Here is a 17,080-nt window from a genome sequence, read left to right on the forward strand (position 1 = left end):
TACAGAGTGGCCCAACGAGAAGTATACACAGGGCTTTTAGGGTATTAAATTTAGAAATTTCGAAAAATCCTCGAACACGTCAATTTTGTATTCGAGGGGGACAACTTTTGGAATACAAATCACGAACCCAAGTCTTCACCCCTCTACGTAGGGAGCTTAACCCCTAAAATTTTTAATGGAATCCTATGGCAAATGGCACATTATTTGAAAGCCAATTTAATCGTGATTACTAATCTGCTTTGCTTTTTAAATTTTATTGATTCGTTTCGGAGATATTCGCATTTGAAATGGTTTTTTCTAAAAAACCAAAACAAATGCGATCTAAGTCACCTTGTATTAAAATTTTATTTTGACCCTTCAATTTGTTTGTTAAACTTAAGTGAACCTGTCAGTTCTCCGAAACGAATCAATAGAATTTAAAAAGCAAAGCAGATTAGTAATCACGATTAAATTGGCTTTCAAATAATGTGCCATTTGCCATAGGATTCCATTTAAAATTTTAGGGGTTAAGCTCCCTACGTAGACGGGTGAAGACTTGGGTTCGCGATTTGTATTCCAAAAGTTGTCCCCCTCGAAGACAAAATTGACGTGTTCGAGGATTTTTCGAAATTTCTAAATTTAATACCCTAAAAGCCCTCTGTATACTTCTCGTTGGGCCACTCTGTATAGAAGTATTGGCAGAACGGATAAATAAGTTTGTAAATGCCACTTTTTTCGGTGAGAAGGATGGGGTCTTTTGTGTGAGACAGAAAGGATTTAACATTGTTGTCAGCTTGGAAGATTATGTTTATATTGTGTTTTTTGATATTTTCAAAGGCATTCGAGGATGAACCAATAAAGGGTAAACAATAGAAGGGGTGATTTTTTCCGGAACCCCCATTTCGAGCCAGAATGGACAACCAAATTTCATATTCCACAGCCGACCGAGCTTCTACAGTCCACAATTATTTAAAACTGAGTTAAAAAAATGAAGAGGACCTCACTTAACATATGGTTGAACAGCCCACTTGCTTAAAAGAAGAACTTTTTCCTAAATACATAAACATCAAGACGAAGACCAACTCCACCAGAGCCCAAAATGCTATCATCACAAACACTCAAAAACCTTAAGAAACTTAATTTTCATTCCCAACCTCAACCGAATACCCCTGCTTCTTTCTTCAACTTCCACTCCAATGTATCGAATTTAAGTTCTACCACCTTTGACAAAGAGGAGTTCCATCTCCTAAATTTGTGTCTAAAATATAACCCCTTCAAAGCTAATAAAAAAACAGTGGAAGAACTTAAACGCAATCTTGAATGTATCATACAGAGCCAGTTGCTTACATAAAATTACTAACTTAAGATTAACACCTGGAAAGCTCAACCGCCACATTCTTAAAACTTTAAAATCCATAAAAGCGGAAAGGCAAAGATAATAACCTTATTTTCACGAGTGACTACGTGGAAAAAGTCGAGAATTTCCTTAAAGGTGATGATTTCTCTGTTTCTAACATCAAATGCGAAAACTATAAGCTTCAATCAAAACTTCTTATTTTTACAATAATTTCTTGCACCATCCTGTATAAAATTTTTGTTTTACAGTTTCCTTTGCTAACCTCGGCGTCTTAACCTAACTTTTCACGTCTTCCACGTGCTAAGGTTCTTCTATTATTTTAACTTAATAATGTAATTTATTCAATCAATTCAACTTTGTCCCTCTTACAGTAAGTTTTTGCTATTTATTGTTATATAATTTGTAATTCAATTTTTTACATTCCGGCTTCACCGTATTACGTAAGTTTTTTAAAATGTAACTCAATTTTTAACATGTTTTAACCAACCCCCCAAGGGACCCTCGTGTGCAGTAATGTTTCTATATTAATCGTGTGGTTCCAACCAACCTGCCCTTAATTGGGTTTTAATTAAAATGCCAAAAACTCCGCCCGGCCCTTTATACGGTGTGTAAAGCGATGGGGTATACAAGAGGGAATTTTTTTTAAAATATTGATTTATGAAAAAATTTATTAAGTACCAATAACGTTTCGATAATCTAAAATTTATTTATAAAAATCTGGAAAAATAATAAAATTAATTTTTTTTTATTGAAAGTTATCATTCTACATTATAATCAAGATAGCGTATTGCTTTCAAACCACAAACAATCGAAACGTTATTGGTACTTTCAAAGCAAGCAAAAAATACTATGAAGAATAAATTTGTTTCATAAATCAATATTTAAAAAAAATCCCTCTTGTATATCTCATACACAGTGTATCTCCGTTTATTGTAAGTACTTATTAATAACTAATTTAAGATTACTTAAAGATCATTTTTAGCTTTTCGACACAAGTATTTTCAACTTTAAATTACTCTACTACCTGAATTATTATTAACCACAACCAAGCCTTTATTAAGTAGTCCTTTTAGTACAACTTTTATAATGTAACTTTACTCTAGTTTTTTACCTCACGATTATAGACAACTATTATTAAATTACATAGGGAAGGTATAATCCGTTAAATAATAATTTAAACATATGTCATATGTCTTGTTTTCTTTTCTTTTTTCGTATCTATTATAGTTTTCGCAAAAAAGTTAGAAAACCATAAACCAAGACAAAACTTCGGGATGAGGGGGGTACAACGTCAGGTGGAGGAGAGGGGAAAGTTGCCAGTTTTGAACACCACACCCAAAGGTATAAATAAATAAATAAATAAAGTTACGAAACTTTATTAATTTTGTTTGTGTAAACAACATAAAATGACCGTACTAGATAGTTATTGAGTTATTTTGCAATAAAACACAAATTTTTTGGTCAAACTGAAAAAAAAATACTTCCAGGGCGAATTTTTGGAGGAATTTTATATGGTATTGTTCATGACGACAAAACGATGCAATTGACGAAAAAAAAATCTTCCCTGGGAATTTTTTCGCCAAAAATATCTCTGACGCCTGGACTACATAGGATAATTTGGAATAAGTGATGTCACTTATTTAATTACCAGGTTTATGGCCAGTTGCACCGTCAAAATTAAGTATTAAGTTAAGCATACTTAAATGCTATAGCAACGATTGTCTTAATAATCGTTGCCATAGATTTTAAGTTCGACTAAACTTTATGCAAGGCTTAATTTTGTCGGTGCAACTGAGCATAAGTGTTCATATACGAGGATATCATCCAGGGCATGAAAACCCGCTACCACAATAACCCTACTGACCTCCGCACAGCACAACGCTATTTGCAGTGTCACCAAAATATATGATGATAAAGCTATTCAACCGTCTTCCACAAGAAGCCAAGAATCTGACCTCTCTTCGCCCATTTAAAAGATATTTAAAAAAAGTATCTCATTGACCACCCATTTTACAGTATCAAAGAATATCTCGCCAATTCATAAGGCGCCTTATGTACTTCAGCATTCCGCTATTGCACGTATTTGTTTGTCATCTTATTTATTTATTTTGTGACGTTCCTATACTCTTATATGTAGTCTACATGGAAAATAAAATGATTGATTGATTGATATTTTGACGCCAGATAACAAAAAATGTACAAACTGTTTTTTGGATTTTTTGGATGCAGTATTTTTGGTTTAGTATTTTTGGTTTAGTATTTCCCATACACCACATCGGAGAAATTGAAATCTAATAAAAGTAAGACGCATATCTACGAGTTTATTAGAATTGTATGTGTTAGAGTTAGATCATCAGACACAATTCCGACATTTTCGATTGATATGTAAAGAAATTCACGAAATTGTAAAAGTACCTGAACTCTTTACCTCGGTCAAAAGCATTGAAAGTTTTTCTCTGTATGTGCTTGATCTTCATCATAAAACTCATAAAGCTCATACAACATGAGAAGACGTGGTGATTTAGGTACTGATGTTATTTCGTATGTTAAATCACGCACAATTCCCTCCAGTGAGAGGTGTGTATGTTACGGTTAATGTTAATAATCGGCGAATGTACACATTCCCCGGGAAATGTACACATATCCCATAATTATGGGAAGGGAAACTTAGCCAACATCGTAGGAAAATATGTGCCTTCGGTTAATATGCACATTCACCGGAATTTTTACTTTTAACCGTAACATATACATCTGTCAAGACACATAAATTATAGCGAGTTCTCTTTCATTTAAATTTTCTTCGATCCTTATCGCAATCTTAATCGAAACGATTAGTCAATTATAAAAAGATGTATCTTTCTTTACTTAATTTGAAATCGTAGTTCCCGATTTTGAAATATGTACATACGGAAATCTGCATATTACCTACTTACTCGGAAATAGTTCAATTTGTGCTTTTGGATAAACTTGATATCCGATTGGTGGTAGTAAAATCAACTCGGAGATTTTGATTTACAAGAGAATTCTGTTCTTTTAAATTTTATGGTCGTAGCAGGGCACTGAAAATATGCAGATCACTTTTCGCATTTCTTAAATTCCGAATAAACGACATAAAAGCACCGCGTCTTAAAAGTCGGTTGCAACAGAATTAACGCAAGTTTTAAAGTATACGTCGGAACCGATAAAATCGAAATATTTCATCGAACATGCCCTGAACATAAAGTTTAGCTGTACGAAACATTGTTAATCGTCGATCTATGTTTTTTACGATGTAAAAATCAAGCATCGACATGATGAGAAATGGCTTGTTAATAAAATCATATTTTCGAGCTTTATGACCGAACGAAGCAGACTGCGTAAAGTATTATGTTAAGCTTAAGCAGATGCAAGAGATTTAACTCACCAACATTAGGTTGAACAATGTTATTAAAAAAGCATAATTAATGAACACGCGTTGGGCGCCATTGGAGGTAGTAACATAAATGAAAGAATTAAACAATTCTTGCGTGAAATTATTCTTAATTGTGCAAAAGCGTCCTGATGTCGAATTTTGAAAATACTACTTACTTCCAGAAAAGAAAAACTATGACAAGTTCCAATCCATTTAATCGCACTAAGTCCAGTAAAAAGCGCACTAAATATTTTCCGCGAGCGCGCAAAAAAGGGGGTTCGATTACGATCCTGATCCTCGAAGCGCGATATAATCGCAAGCGGTAGCTTTCGGTTCACCTCTCACGACAACTAGAAACCGAGTAAGCTATGGAAAGGACGAATAGCATAAAGAAGCCGCTTGCATGGTTAGTTTCGGAAGAGAGGAACTCGTAGTATCTCTCTCGCGCTTTTATTAATATAAAGCCAAAACTGAATCTCTTCTTTCACTATTTTGTTACACCCTTCTAACGTACAATTAGCAACGCTACAGTTGATTTAAAATTTTAGATGGTGGAGTTAGAGAAACTGCACCCAAACCTTTAATTTTGGCAGTCACCTTCTGGGGAGAGAAAAAATGCGATGTAATCGCCCACTTCCTACACTGTGAAGGTTTATAGTTTGTATAATGGGACAATTCTATTATTTGGGACTTCAATTATTTGCATATAACCCTGATTCAGTGGTACTTTCACCAAGAAGATTTATAAACCAACGGCGTCTGATTTTGCATTGTCTCATGGGCGTTAGTAAAAGCTCATCCCCAAGATTGACAGCTCTGAAGATATTCGAGCAATTTAATATAAATAAACTTTTAATTACCAACTTAAGCCTACTTAATTTTATTGCCTACCAACACACCCTCTCAATTAAGATAATTTAGATCTCCAAATGTCAATAAATCTAACTTATTCCGAAACATTTTCCCAAAAGATCATCCATCGCTCATAACAGATGCTGCATTTGCCCGATGTTTCTTTAACAATTGGAATACAGACGGAATTCGAATATTAAAATTAATCCATTAGTTAATCTAAGTTTCAGTAATTAATCAAACAAGGTAGTTTATTGGCGTTTCTGTATTAAAAACTCAACGGTCACAGAGCGTTTCCGATTTGTCACCTGTTTTTACGAACCTAGTAAATGTTGAGTTTCATGTTAGTTTGGTTCAGCCAAAAATAAAAATTTATAAAAAAGTGATTGTTAAAATACTCTCGGTCTTTTGTTTCCCTCACAACCTCAAGCTATAATCTAAAGCTTTTTTCCCTTGTATAACAAAATTGTGGCACTTCCAGTTGAACTGTAAGTGACCTTAAATTTCGAATTTTTAATGGTAATTTTTGTCTTTTACGCCTAATACTTTGTTCTTGGTACTTTATACGAAGTTGCACTACAGAAACTCATTTACTTACTACATTTATTACACCTCTGAAATTTACCGGTGTCACTCCAGAAGAAATGCTACTTACAGTCTTACTAGAAAACTAGTGCGAATTGTAATGGAATAAGAATATAAATATTGATTTGCGCATGACGTGACAATTAATTATTAATTAACTGATTAAGTAAAGCGTTGCGTGAAGTCAGTAATAATCGTAATGTAGTAGATATAGGTAGGTGTTGAGTTGTAAATAAAGTTTTAAGTCATCTTCACGAGTGGTTATTTTCCCTAAATGTTCTCTCCACCAGAGGGAACATTACATGGCGATCCTGCCTAAAAGTGTAAAATTATGTGATACGGATGTAGGACTAGAAAAATAAACCTCACAATGTGCAATTCACGAAGTGTTCAAAGAAACAGGAGCAAATTATCTTTGAAGCGGCTGGGTCAGGAAACAACAACGCGAACCAATCGAGCTCGGAAGGTTCCAAATTAGTCGAAATTGGCGTAGTAGTCATCATCGTCCTGCTGGTGGTAGCTGTATTATATGTGCTGTACATACGTAAAGTGCAAGAGAAGTTTAGAAAATCACATCCGAAGGGAAGTACGTCGCAGCCAGGAAATGCTACAGATTCCAGTTCGCCCAGCCAATTCGAGGTCTGAATCAGGCAACTGAACAATAGGTAAAATCAATGCCGTTTAAAAGAGTTATGCTAAATACAGAATTTTCAACATTTTTGGAAAAAGTTAGTGCTTTTAGAAATAATAGGAAAAAAGACAATAATGAGAGGCGACAAGATTTAGGGTTTAATAATAGGAAATTAGAAGAGCTAGGAGTGCTTATATTAGAATTTAACAAACTAAAGTTAAGGTTTTATGAGGAGCAGAAAAATATTTCAAAAGTTGAGGTCGAAAAATTACGACACTGTATAGGGTTAATAGGTGATATTTTAAACGAATCGCATTTATTAATAGACGATAGGTTAATTAATTAAAAAATCCAAAATGGGCGAGGCATTTTGTTTGAAAACTGCTTCCATTCTCTTACCGTGTATGGACGGGAAAGAGAGTACCACTCGACAACTCATAGATTCGAGCAAATTATATGCCAAATTATTAAAAGCGGAAGATCAAAAAGTTTTAATAGAATACATACTGAAAACACGTTTATCTGAGCAGGCGAAAGTTAGGCTGAATAGGTCATACGGAGACTTAGAGTCCTTGGTTGCCGACATTAGTGAAAATTTTATTACCAAAAAGTCCGCCACTGTTCTTGCCAACCAACTCCATAACGCTAAACAACAAAGTCAAACGGTTGAGCAATTTGCAGAAAATATTGAACAATTGTTAAGTGATCTATCATTAGCCCAAGCTGGAAACGACGACGATCTTTTAAAATCATTAATCACGGTTAACGAAAAAATTGCAATCAATTCCTTTTGTAACGGATTACGGAATCACGAGTTACGAACTATTGTCAAAGCCCGAAATTGTGCGAAACTAAAAGATGCAATAACAGTTGCGAAGGATGAGGAGGTAAATAAACCGTCAAATTCAAACTTTTTCATTTTAGTAGAAATAATTGGAAAGGTAACAAATTCGGTCAAAATCGCTATGAAAATAGGTGGTCTAATCAAACATCGCAATTTGCACAAAATAGAACAAATTACCAAAGGTACAATGCTCCGAAGAATCAGATGAATACGCATAAAAATTACACGCGTGCTAATAATCCTCATTATAGAAATTTCAATACTGTGCGGCAATATGGTAGATCCAATTTCACAAGTAATACTTCTGCAGGAAATAGCGGAAAAGTCAATGCCTTCAGCACTGAATCAACTGAAAATAGTAATAAGCCAAATAGGGAAACATTTTTTCGTTCCTAAAGAAAAATTAAATCACGTAGACGCCAGTAACATTGATTTAAATTATTTACAAATCCTCTATGGTCACAGAAATTTAATATTTTTAATTGATAGCGGCGCCTCAATTAGCATATTTTTTTCAAAATCCTTAAATAAAGATGAACTTATACAAATAAATGATAATGTCCAAGTCAACGGAATTGCTGGTTCCACCAAAACAGATGGATCAGTTTATCTTCCATTACAAGTGGAGAATTTCAATATCGCTTACAAATTTTATATTCTTAACGAAAGTAACAAAAACTTTGATGGTATTTTAGGGTTAGATTTTCTTACTGCCTACAACGCTATAATTAATTATGAAAATTTTACAATATCCCTTTCTAATAAAACTCATGCAATCACAATACCCTTAGAATCGAATTATAATACAATAAGTTGCATTCCATCGAGGTGCGAAATTATTAAACATTTTTGGGTTGAAACTGAAGAGGAGTGCGTTATTCTTCCAAAAGAAATTTCCAAAGATATTTTCACTGCCGGAATCATAGTTAAACCAGATAATCATATGGTACCCGTACGATTTTTAAATACAAGCGATAGGGAGGTAATTTTAGTCCAGATGTGATTAAATTATCAAATTTTAACTTATATAACCTTGACACTAACGAGATATGCGTTGATAGAGTCGACAAATTATTAGGATTAATTAATTTTGACAAATTAAATAGGGAAGAATCTGATACAATCCAGAAAATATGCGCGAAATACGCCGACGTGTTTATTCTAGAAAATGATAAAGTTACCGTTACTAATGTGGCTAAAGCGGAAATTAACTTAAAACCTGAGGCACGTCCAACTTACATTAAACCATATCGATTACCAAACTCTCAAAAACACGAAGTTAACAAACAAATCGACCAATTGCTTAAGGATGGGATCATTGAAGAAAGTAAATCGGCTTGGTCATCACCCATTCTAATAGTTCCCAAAAATTTAGGTAATAATGAAGTCCAAAAATGGCGAATAGTCGTAGATTATCGTCAATTAAACAAAAATATTGAAGATGACAAGTTTCCACTTCCGAATATTACAGACATTTACGATGCACTAGGAGGTGCTATACGTATTTTTCACATTTAGATCTCACGCAAGGGTTTTATCAGGTAGAATTAGAGCCAACATCTAGAAAATATACAGCATTTTCCACTGCTAAAGGTCAATTCCAAATGAAACGTTTACCGATGGGATTAAAAATTAGTCCAAATTCATTTTCACGAATCATGACAATAGCATTATATCGGGATTAAACTACGAATCGTGTTTTATTTATCTCGACGATCTTATCGTTTTCGGAAACAACTTGCAAAATCATAATCGAAATTTAGTTAAAGTTTTAGAACGATTAAGAAAAGTGAATCTCAAATTAGTTAAAGTGCGAATTTTTGAAAAGAACTTCTATATTTAGGTCATATGGAATCACATGGAATTTCTCCGGATCCAAGTAAAATTATCGCGTTGCAATTATCCAGTACCTAATAATGCCGAAGAAACTAAGAGATTTGTAGCTTTTGCTAACTACTACCGTAAATTTATTCCAAACTTTGCAAAAATTGCAACACCATTAAACCAATTAACGAGAAAAAATTTTAAATTTGTTTGGAGCAAAGAGTGCCAAAATTCATTTGAAAGTTTAAAACAAAAATTAACTGAAAAACCAATTTTAGAGTTCCCAGATTTTTCACCGGAAAGTCAGTTCATTTTAAAAACCGACGCCAGTGCGTTTGCATTAGGTGCGATCTTGTGCAATAGTAACGATAAGCCAGTTGCTTATGCAAGCAGAACATTAAACAAAGCGGAAACAAATTACTCAACTATCGAAAAAGAACTTTTAGCAATAGTGTGGAGTGTCAATCATTTTAGACCCTACTTATTTGTTCGGAAATTTCAAATTTTTACAGATCACAGGCCACTCGTATATTTATTTGGAAACAAGAATCCTTCCTCTAGATTAACTAAGTTTCGTTTAACACTTGAAGAATATGATTTCACCATTAATTATGTAAAAGGTAGCGAAAATACCTCAGCCGATGCCTTATCAAGGATTAAATTAGAGTCCGCAGATCTAAAAAGTTTATCACATGATATTTTTGCAGTGACTAGGTCCCAAACCAGAAATCTGTTAACAAAATCGGAGTCGAGGGCGAATTTTAATAACGAAACTAATGAACGGACTGATCAACCGGACATTGTTGAATTATTAAAACGACCCCAGAATTCGGTAGAATTAAGAGCTTTAAATACCAAAGATGAAAATATAACTTTAACCAAAGGTGTAAGGCAAGTAGGAAATTTATTTTATGACACAAAAACACAAATAGTGTATATAAAGCAACGTTGTCTATCAGCTCATGCCCTAGACGCAGAGTTGAGACATTTGCAACAATTATGTAAAGAATATGGAATTCCACAATTGTGTATTTTTAAATGTATAGAAAATGAAGCGCTTCTGAGTCATCTAAGAAAAAATATTAAGTTACTTGCACAATTTAAGTTGAAAATATGTGTCATAAGCAAAGCACAGAGAATAGATTGTAAAGAAACACGGCAATTAATCCTAAACAATTACCACGAACTTCCGACGGGAGGTCACGCGGGAATTAATCGTATGTATGCCAATATTAAAAAATCTTATTTTTGGCCAAATTTAAGAGACGATATTGCCAAATTTATACAAAAATGTAGTATGTGTCAGCGGTATAAACATTCAAATCCCCACAGAGAACCATTAAATATTACCACAACCGCTTCTGAAGCTTTCCAAAAGGTATATTTGGATTTAGTAGGACCGTTAAACCAAGGTAACGAAAATAACAGGTACATTCTAACGATACAGTGTGAACTAACCAAATTTGTCGAGGCTTACCCGATTGAGAACAAAGAGGCAGAAACAGTCGCTAAAGCATTCACAAATAATTTTATTTTGAGGTATGGAGTTCCGCGCGAAATCGTGACCGACGCAGGGACGGAATTTTTGGCTAAAATATTCAAAGATGTCAGCAAAAATTTGGGTATAAAACAAATTACTTCAGCAGCGTATCACCATGAGACACTAGGAGCCTTAGAAAACACACACAAAAGTTTAAATAATTATTTACGTATTCAAATAGAAAAATTTCAAAATACTTGTTCAACGTGGGTTGGTTTTTGGAGCTTTGCTTTCAATACCACCGTACACACGGAAACAAAATATAGTCCTTATGCATTAGTTTTTGGGAAACCGTGTAATCTTCCTCATGATTTGCTAGGCTAGGAGGTGTAGAGCCATTATACAATTTTGACAATTACGCACACGAACTTAAATTTCGTTTACAAACCGCTTGGAACGATGCAAGGAGTAATCTGCTCGAATCTAAAGTTAAGAGAAAAGATAGGTAAGATAGGAATAGTAATAGTCTTAAGTACAAATTTAATGACAAAGTGTTGGTCAAGAATGAAACTGGTAGCAAACTCGACGCAATTTTCAGCGGTCCATATAAGGTGATAGAAGAGGATGCGCCAAATGCGACATTAAAAATAAATAATAAGTTAGTTAAAGTGCGCAAAAACGGAGTGAAACCATTTTTTAGTGATTAAATTAGCGTGACAATCGAATGCATTCGGGAAAACGTAAGTGTAATAGCGGTACGGAAATAAATGTAATGTGTTAGCAGTAAGACTAGAAATAGAATTATGTAATGTAATAAGTTCATGACTTTTGTAATGTATGTAATTAGGTTAAAGATAAGGTAAATTGTATTATTATTAAGAGTAAATATGCATTTATTTTAATAGCAAACAAAAATTTTTCATTTAATTAGAAAACAAAAAATTTTTTTTTGGAAAATGAGGAGGTGTAATGGAGTTAAGTTGTAAATAAAGTTTTAAGTCATCTTCACGAGTGGTTATTTTCCCTAAATGTTCTCTCCACCAGAGGGAACATTACAGAATAGACGTTATTATTTCGTTCTGAACTTGCGCGCCGCAAAAATAAGTATTAAAATTTTTTAAATAAATCTCCAACACAAGGCAACTGCCTAATGGAAACAAGTAAACCAAACTATAAAGGAAACTTACCCGAAGTGAAAAGTCTTCATTTGGAGTAGCAAGTTTGTTGTCTTCATCCACCTTTTCCATTTCCACCCGGTAGCATCTGGAAATAAAATTATAATAAAGAATTTGAGATATAGGTTTTCAAAAATCTGAAAGTGAATTTCAATGGGTGATTGTTCTTTGGAAAACAGGCATAGGACCAGTTTTCTTGAGAACACTTACTTCCTTTTTGTGTTTGTACACTAATTTTAACACGGCAATTCGAATATTTCACTTAGGTAAATCTGGGATTCGCTCAGAGCTTTGCAAAGAAATTGCGGAACAATGAATATAGCTAGAAGATATACCTAAACTGAAATGTAAGCATAGGGTGCATCCAGAATAAATGATCTTTAACGCGGTAGCGCAACGTTTACTTCAATAATTAATAATGAAGATGAACGATAAAATTAATTAATTGTAAGCCATTATATTAAACAAACAGCGATAAAATAAAAGGCGTTGATTAGCTTAGCGTATAGATGGAAACTGCTTAAAAATAATTAAAAACATTTACGATCTTAATAGATCTTTTTAGTGAATAACGGTTATATCAATTTGTCCTGATTTTTCACGATGATAATAATACCCTGCACCATTCAATCTAATTACGTTGGAAAGATTTTCGATGGCCGACATTGGTAAACGTTAAGAGCTTGAAATTCAACTTGTCAAGTAATTTTAAGCATCAAAGTTAATGAATGCATGCATTGAAGACCGTCACAAATCCTTTATAATAATCCCATTAACAAATAAAAATTAATTCGGATTGGATCGGAATATTGCCTTTCGTTTTAATGACCGCTTTTGTTGACGTCTACGTTTCTTATTTTACACGGTTGCATTTTGGAAAGTGGACTTTCGAAAGATTGCCATGAACACAATCTACAAAATCTGATTACACTACTATACGGTTACACAGCCCTATAAAAGGGGTTGGAAGGGTTACATTTACAAATTTAACATACTCAGCTATTGTGATTGTTAAAATAGGCGGTATGTATTATTCAAGAAGTCCAGTTTTCCTTTTGTGTGTTCCATGAAGCGTAATTGTCATGGGGTCATTGTACAAATGGGATGCACCCTTAATTGGCTTAGGTATTTCCATTCATTACTTTATAGCAACAAATAGTTTTGCAGATTAGCAGTAAAAATAATTGTTTCTAGTCTACTTTTGAAATTTCAAGTTTCAACTTTGCTACTAATCTTCAACCATTTTATTGTAAGGAATGCACTCAAATAAATAAGCGAAAGTCAATGGACCAACTGGCAATCCAACAAATAGGGGCTGGTAAGTCTAGCATCAGATACACTTTAACATTTAGTACCTAATCTTTATAGACGCAAAAATACTATACCTACCTATACATATAAAAACTACCGTCATAGTGCTTCTGGTAGCTGGGTAAGGTATACGACAATGAAAGGTTTAAATCAAAATAAAATCGTAATTAAAAGGTAGACAAAACTACCAAAAAATATAGCAAAAACTATAACCTTGGTGCATCTAAAGCTCCAGGAAATAAGACTGCAACAGTTCGATGGATGCATAAAAGCCATTACTAATCAAACAGCACCTGAAAGTCTAAAGGAAAAATGAAGAGCCCCCAGTTAATATAAAGTGCCCTTGTAATGCAAGCGATAGAGACCTACTACTTTCAGGATTTGAACCGATTGCAATTTATAATTTTGATTTAAAAAACCAAAAACATGTCAAGTTAGATACCTAAGGGGAAGTTTAGTGGAAGATTTACTTTAGTTTTGGCATTTACTCCCGCACCCCCTGTCCCGGATTTAAAATTATAATATGCACGTACGTTCTCTTTACCGAAAGATCCACAAAACCAAATTTGGATGGTCTGGTCATGGATTAATGTTAAAAAACTCAAAGTCCTCGTGTGAGATCGAAGGGACTTCAGCACATTTTTATGTGGCAGTTCATTTTGGTGGTTTTCCCTAAAAAACCCTGCAGAAAATAGTACTCAATTTTTTGGGATTTTCTTACACATCGAACTGTTATTGGCTACACGAGAAAAAGAAGTCTCGATTCGAGCTTTAAGAAACTTTAAGCCGCGCGCCAAAATTCGCAGCGAAAAATAACCTTTGGGCGCCAGTAGAGTCGACTACCCCTCGAAGAAAAAAAAATGCCATCGCGCTAGAGTTGTGCGCGTTTACAAGATCTTTCCGACGACTCCAGTTTTTAAAAACAATCGGACCAAAATTGTAGAAGGTACGAAAAAACTGACTGAAAAATTACCAAGTTAGTAAACCACGCTCGGGGATGACGCCCAGATGTCGCCGACCCCACATCATGTAGCCCCGTCGCTAAAGTTGTTATTTTACACAGCCAAAACCAAAAACATCGAAGAAAAGAATTCGACACATTTCACGTTTGTTCACGATTGCTTCTATCTCTTGAAAACACTTTGCTTTTTAATGTACTTCCCTTCTCGATTCGTATTTGTGAATAAACATAATTAGGTACTGATGGGATAACAAAAAACTACCCTTGTTTCACACGCAATCAATTTCGACAAAATAGCAATGTTTGGGCAGGTATTCTTGGAAATCAAATTTTGGGCCGATGTTTCTACTGGGAAATTATATTTAGAATTAGAATTTATTTTTATTTTATTTATTTATTTATTTTTGAGTGGGCGGGGTTTCAGCCAAGGCTACCAACCCAACCCGCTATACATTTTCCATGACCCATGCCCAAACCAGGCATCCTTAGTCCCGCGGCCAAGACTCTCTTTGATCACACGAAGACCAAGAAAGTGTGCTAGATTGGGGCTGCGTCGCGTTGTGATCTGTATTAAACAGTTCAATCGACGATAGACCGTATAATTGTTTGTGTACTAGTGGAAATCATTTTGCGCAAGTGGTAATAGTAAATAAGACGATAAAGGGATATTTTAACCATCGAGTGAATTAACTTTCACGAGATGGTTAATTTCCCTTTATCGTCGTGTATAATACAAAACTTTATTTTATAGCAGAAGCCATATAAATTATTGTAAAGCTTCTGACAGTTCTGAATTTAATTTGGACGTCAAAAATAGCAAGCGTAGATCCTGCCGTCGCGGTAATTTCCAATTTCCATAGCAATGTCGTATGTACTAAACGTAATTTTATATCGTGCTTCGCGTCGCATTTGAAAAAAGAATGTCAGATGTAATTAGAATGCACAATCATCTGTTTCACTTTATCTATATCCTTGGTTAAAGTGATCACATTATGTACCCTCACAGTTAAAGAGCGACTGCCTACTCATTCAGACAAATTCAATCCCAATTTAACATATGCTATAAAAACGAAACGTCTAAATACCTACTATAACTTTCTTAAATTAATTTTCATAGCAACCGAAGACATGGTAACCAATCAACAAATTTTGCTCACTAGTCAAACGCATGTTTTGCTCACGATAAATAGAGAGCAAAGCATGGAAATTTATGTAAATAAATTATAGCGCGACACGTAATTTCGTAAAAATTCAATATGGCGCCCAGAATAAATAGGAAAGCAGTGACCTGTAGCTTCTACATCTAGCGTGCTATAATTCTGATAACAGATTCAAATTCTCCGAAAAAAAAGTGAGCAAGATGCTAACGGATGAGAACGAAATTTGACATTTTCAGTTTTTCGGTATAGTAACAGCCAGCTAGCTCACGTATGTAAAAGTAAAAGGGGCTTTACAGCTGCTAGTTCGTTGGAAATCTTCGTAGGTTCCTCGTACGGTTTTCCACCATGAAATAGGGCACCTTAGTATAGAGAGAGGCGATGAGCTTTGCGTGAAATCAAGAGTCTCGTTTCGGCATCCGAAGAGTCAATACGAGAGCTTAGCGTTTGGTCAGTACGGCGTTTTAGTACAGCGGTTTTTTAGAGCCTAAATAATTTCATCTTGGCGATCGGGAAAACCGAACTTCGAAGAAAAAGTTAATCCAGATCAACACGACAATCAGTCCGTTTTATCCAGTAGTTTTCCGGAATTTATCATTTTGTCCCGGTGGAAAAAATTACGCGAAAAAGTGAAGTTCCCATCTTGGATTATTATATTAGAAAAAGTGCATGTTAGTTTTTGCCACCCTTAGTGAAATTTACGCGCGTATTTCGCCCGTTCCCAAAAATATAAGATAAACATCCATCAAGAAACATTTACGCTTTACCGTGTAGGAGTATAAAAGTTCGCAAGCATAATTAAGTTAATAAGAGAACCCGTTTGTATTCATAAACAAAGTACTATTCAGAAAATTAGTTAAAAGTTGCTATAATATCGTGTGTAAAGCGAAATTGCGATAAAGAAAACTGTTAGTAAAGTTAGCTAATATTTCTGATTATGTTTGTGCTGCTAAAATTGAAATTAATCAATGTGAAAGGTTTATTAAGTATTTAACGAAATTTCACAAACACCCCTGTAAAATTGAGTTTATGCTAGTGCTAGTTTCTTTGCCTGACCAGTTAACAACCGAAATCTGCAATTCGATCGATCATCATCAAAGATGTCCCATTCCAAGAGCTGTTGTTGGAGTATTTCACATCGTCAGGTTTTAAAAATGCACCAAAGAAATCACATGTTAACTTCCCCAAAGTATTTAACCAACCCTCTAGCTGTAAGAACTCCAAGTTTCCACATCAACGAAAGAATTTCGTCCCACACAGATTCGTATGATTTTTTTGTCAATTTAAATCGACAGTTTTAAGATCCATTGAATAAAGAAAATTTCCATTTAAATTCAAAACGAGAGATCATAAAGCCGTTGAAGATTTATGTAAATTATTGTTGTGTTTATTTGTATTATTATCGAAAAAAAAACCTGAATTTGTGACCAGTTTTTTCAGACTATTTATTTTATTATTATTTTATTATGGAATCAGATTTGAATTCCATTTAAAATTCATTACCAAGGAAACCAAATTCAGCGGTATATCCCA

At 34.3% G+C, this 17,080-nt stretch overlaps 1 long non-coding RNA gene across 1 annotated transcript in view; it reads right to left on the reverse strand.

Moving 5' to 3' along the window:
- Positions 1-5,075, reverse strand: part of LOC116169926 — a 307,419-nt gene extending 302,344 nt beyond the window's left edge. The window contains exon 1 of the long non-coding RNA XR_004145119.1: positions 4,904-5,075. This is a non-coding gene — a long non-coding RNA (uncharacterized LOC116169926). The remainder of the gene's footprint in view (positions 1-4,903) is intronic.
- Positions 5,076-17,080: the final 12,005 nt, after the last annotated feature.

The sequence above is a fragment of the Photinus pyralis genome, unplaced genomic scaffold, assembly GCF_008802855.1.
Source record: "Photinus pyralis isolate 1611_PpyrPB1 unplaced genomic scaffold, Ppyr1.3 Ppyr1.4_LG1, whole genome shotgun sequence".
NCBI lineage: Eukaryota > Metazoa > Arthropoda > Insecta > Coleoptera > Lampyridae > Photinus > Photinus pyralis.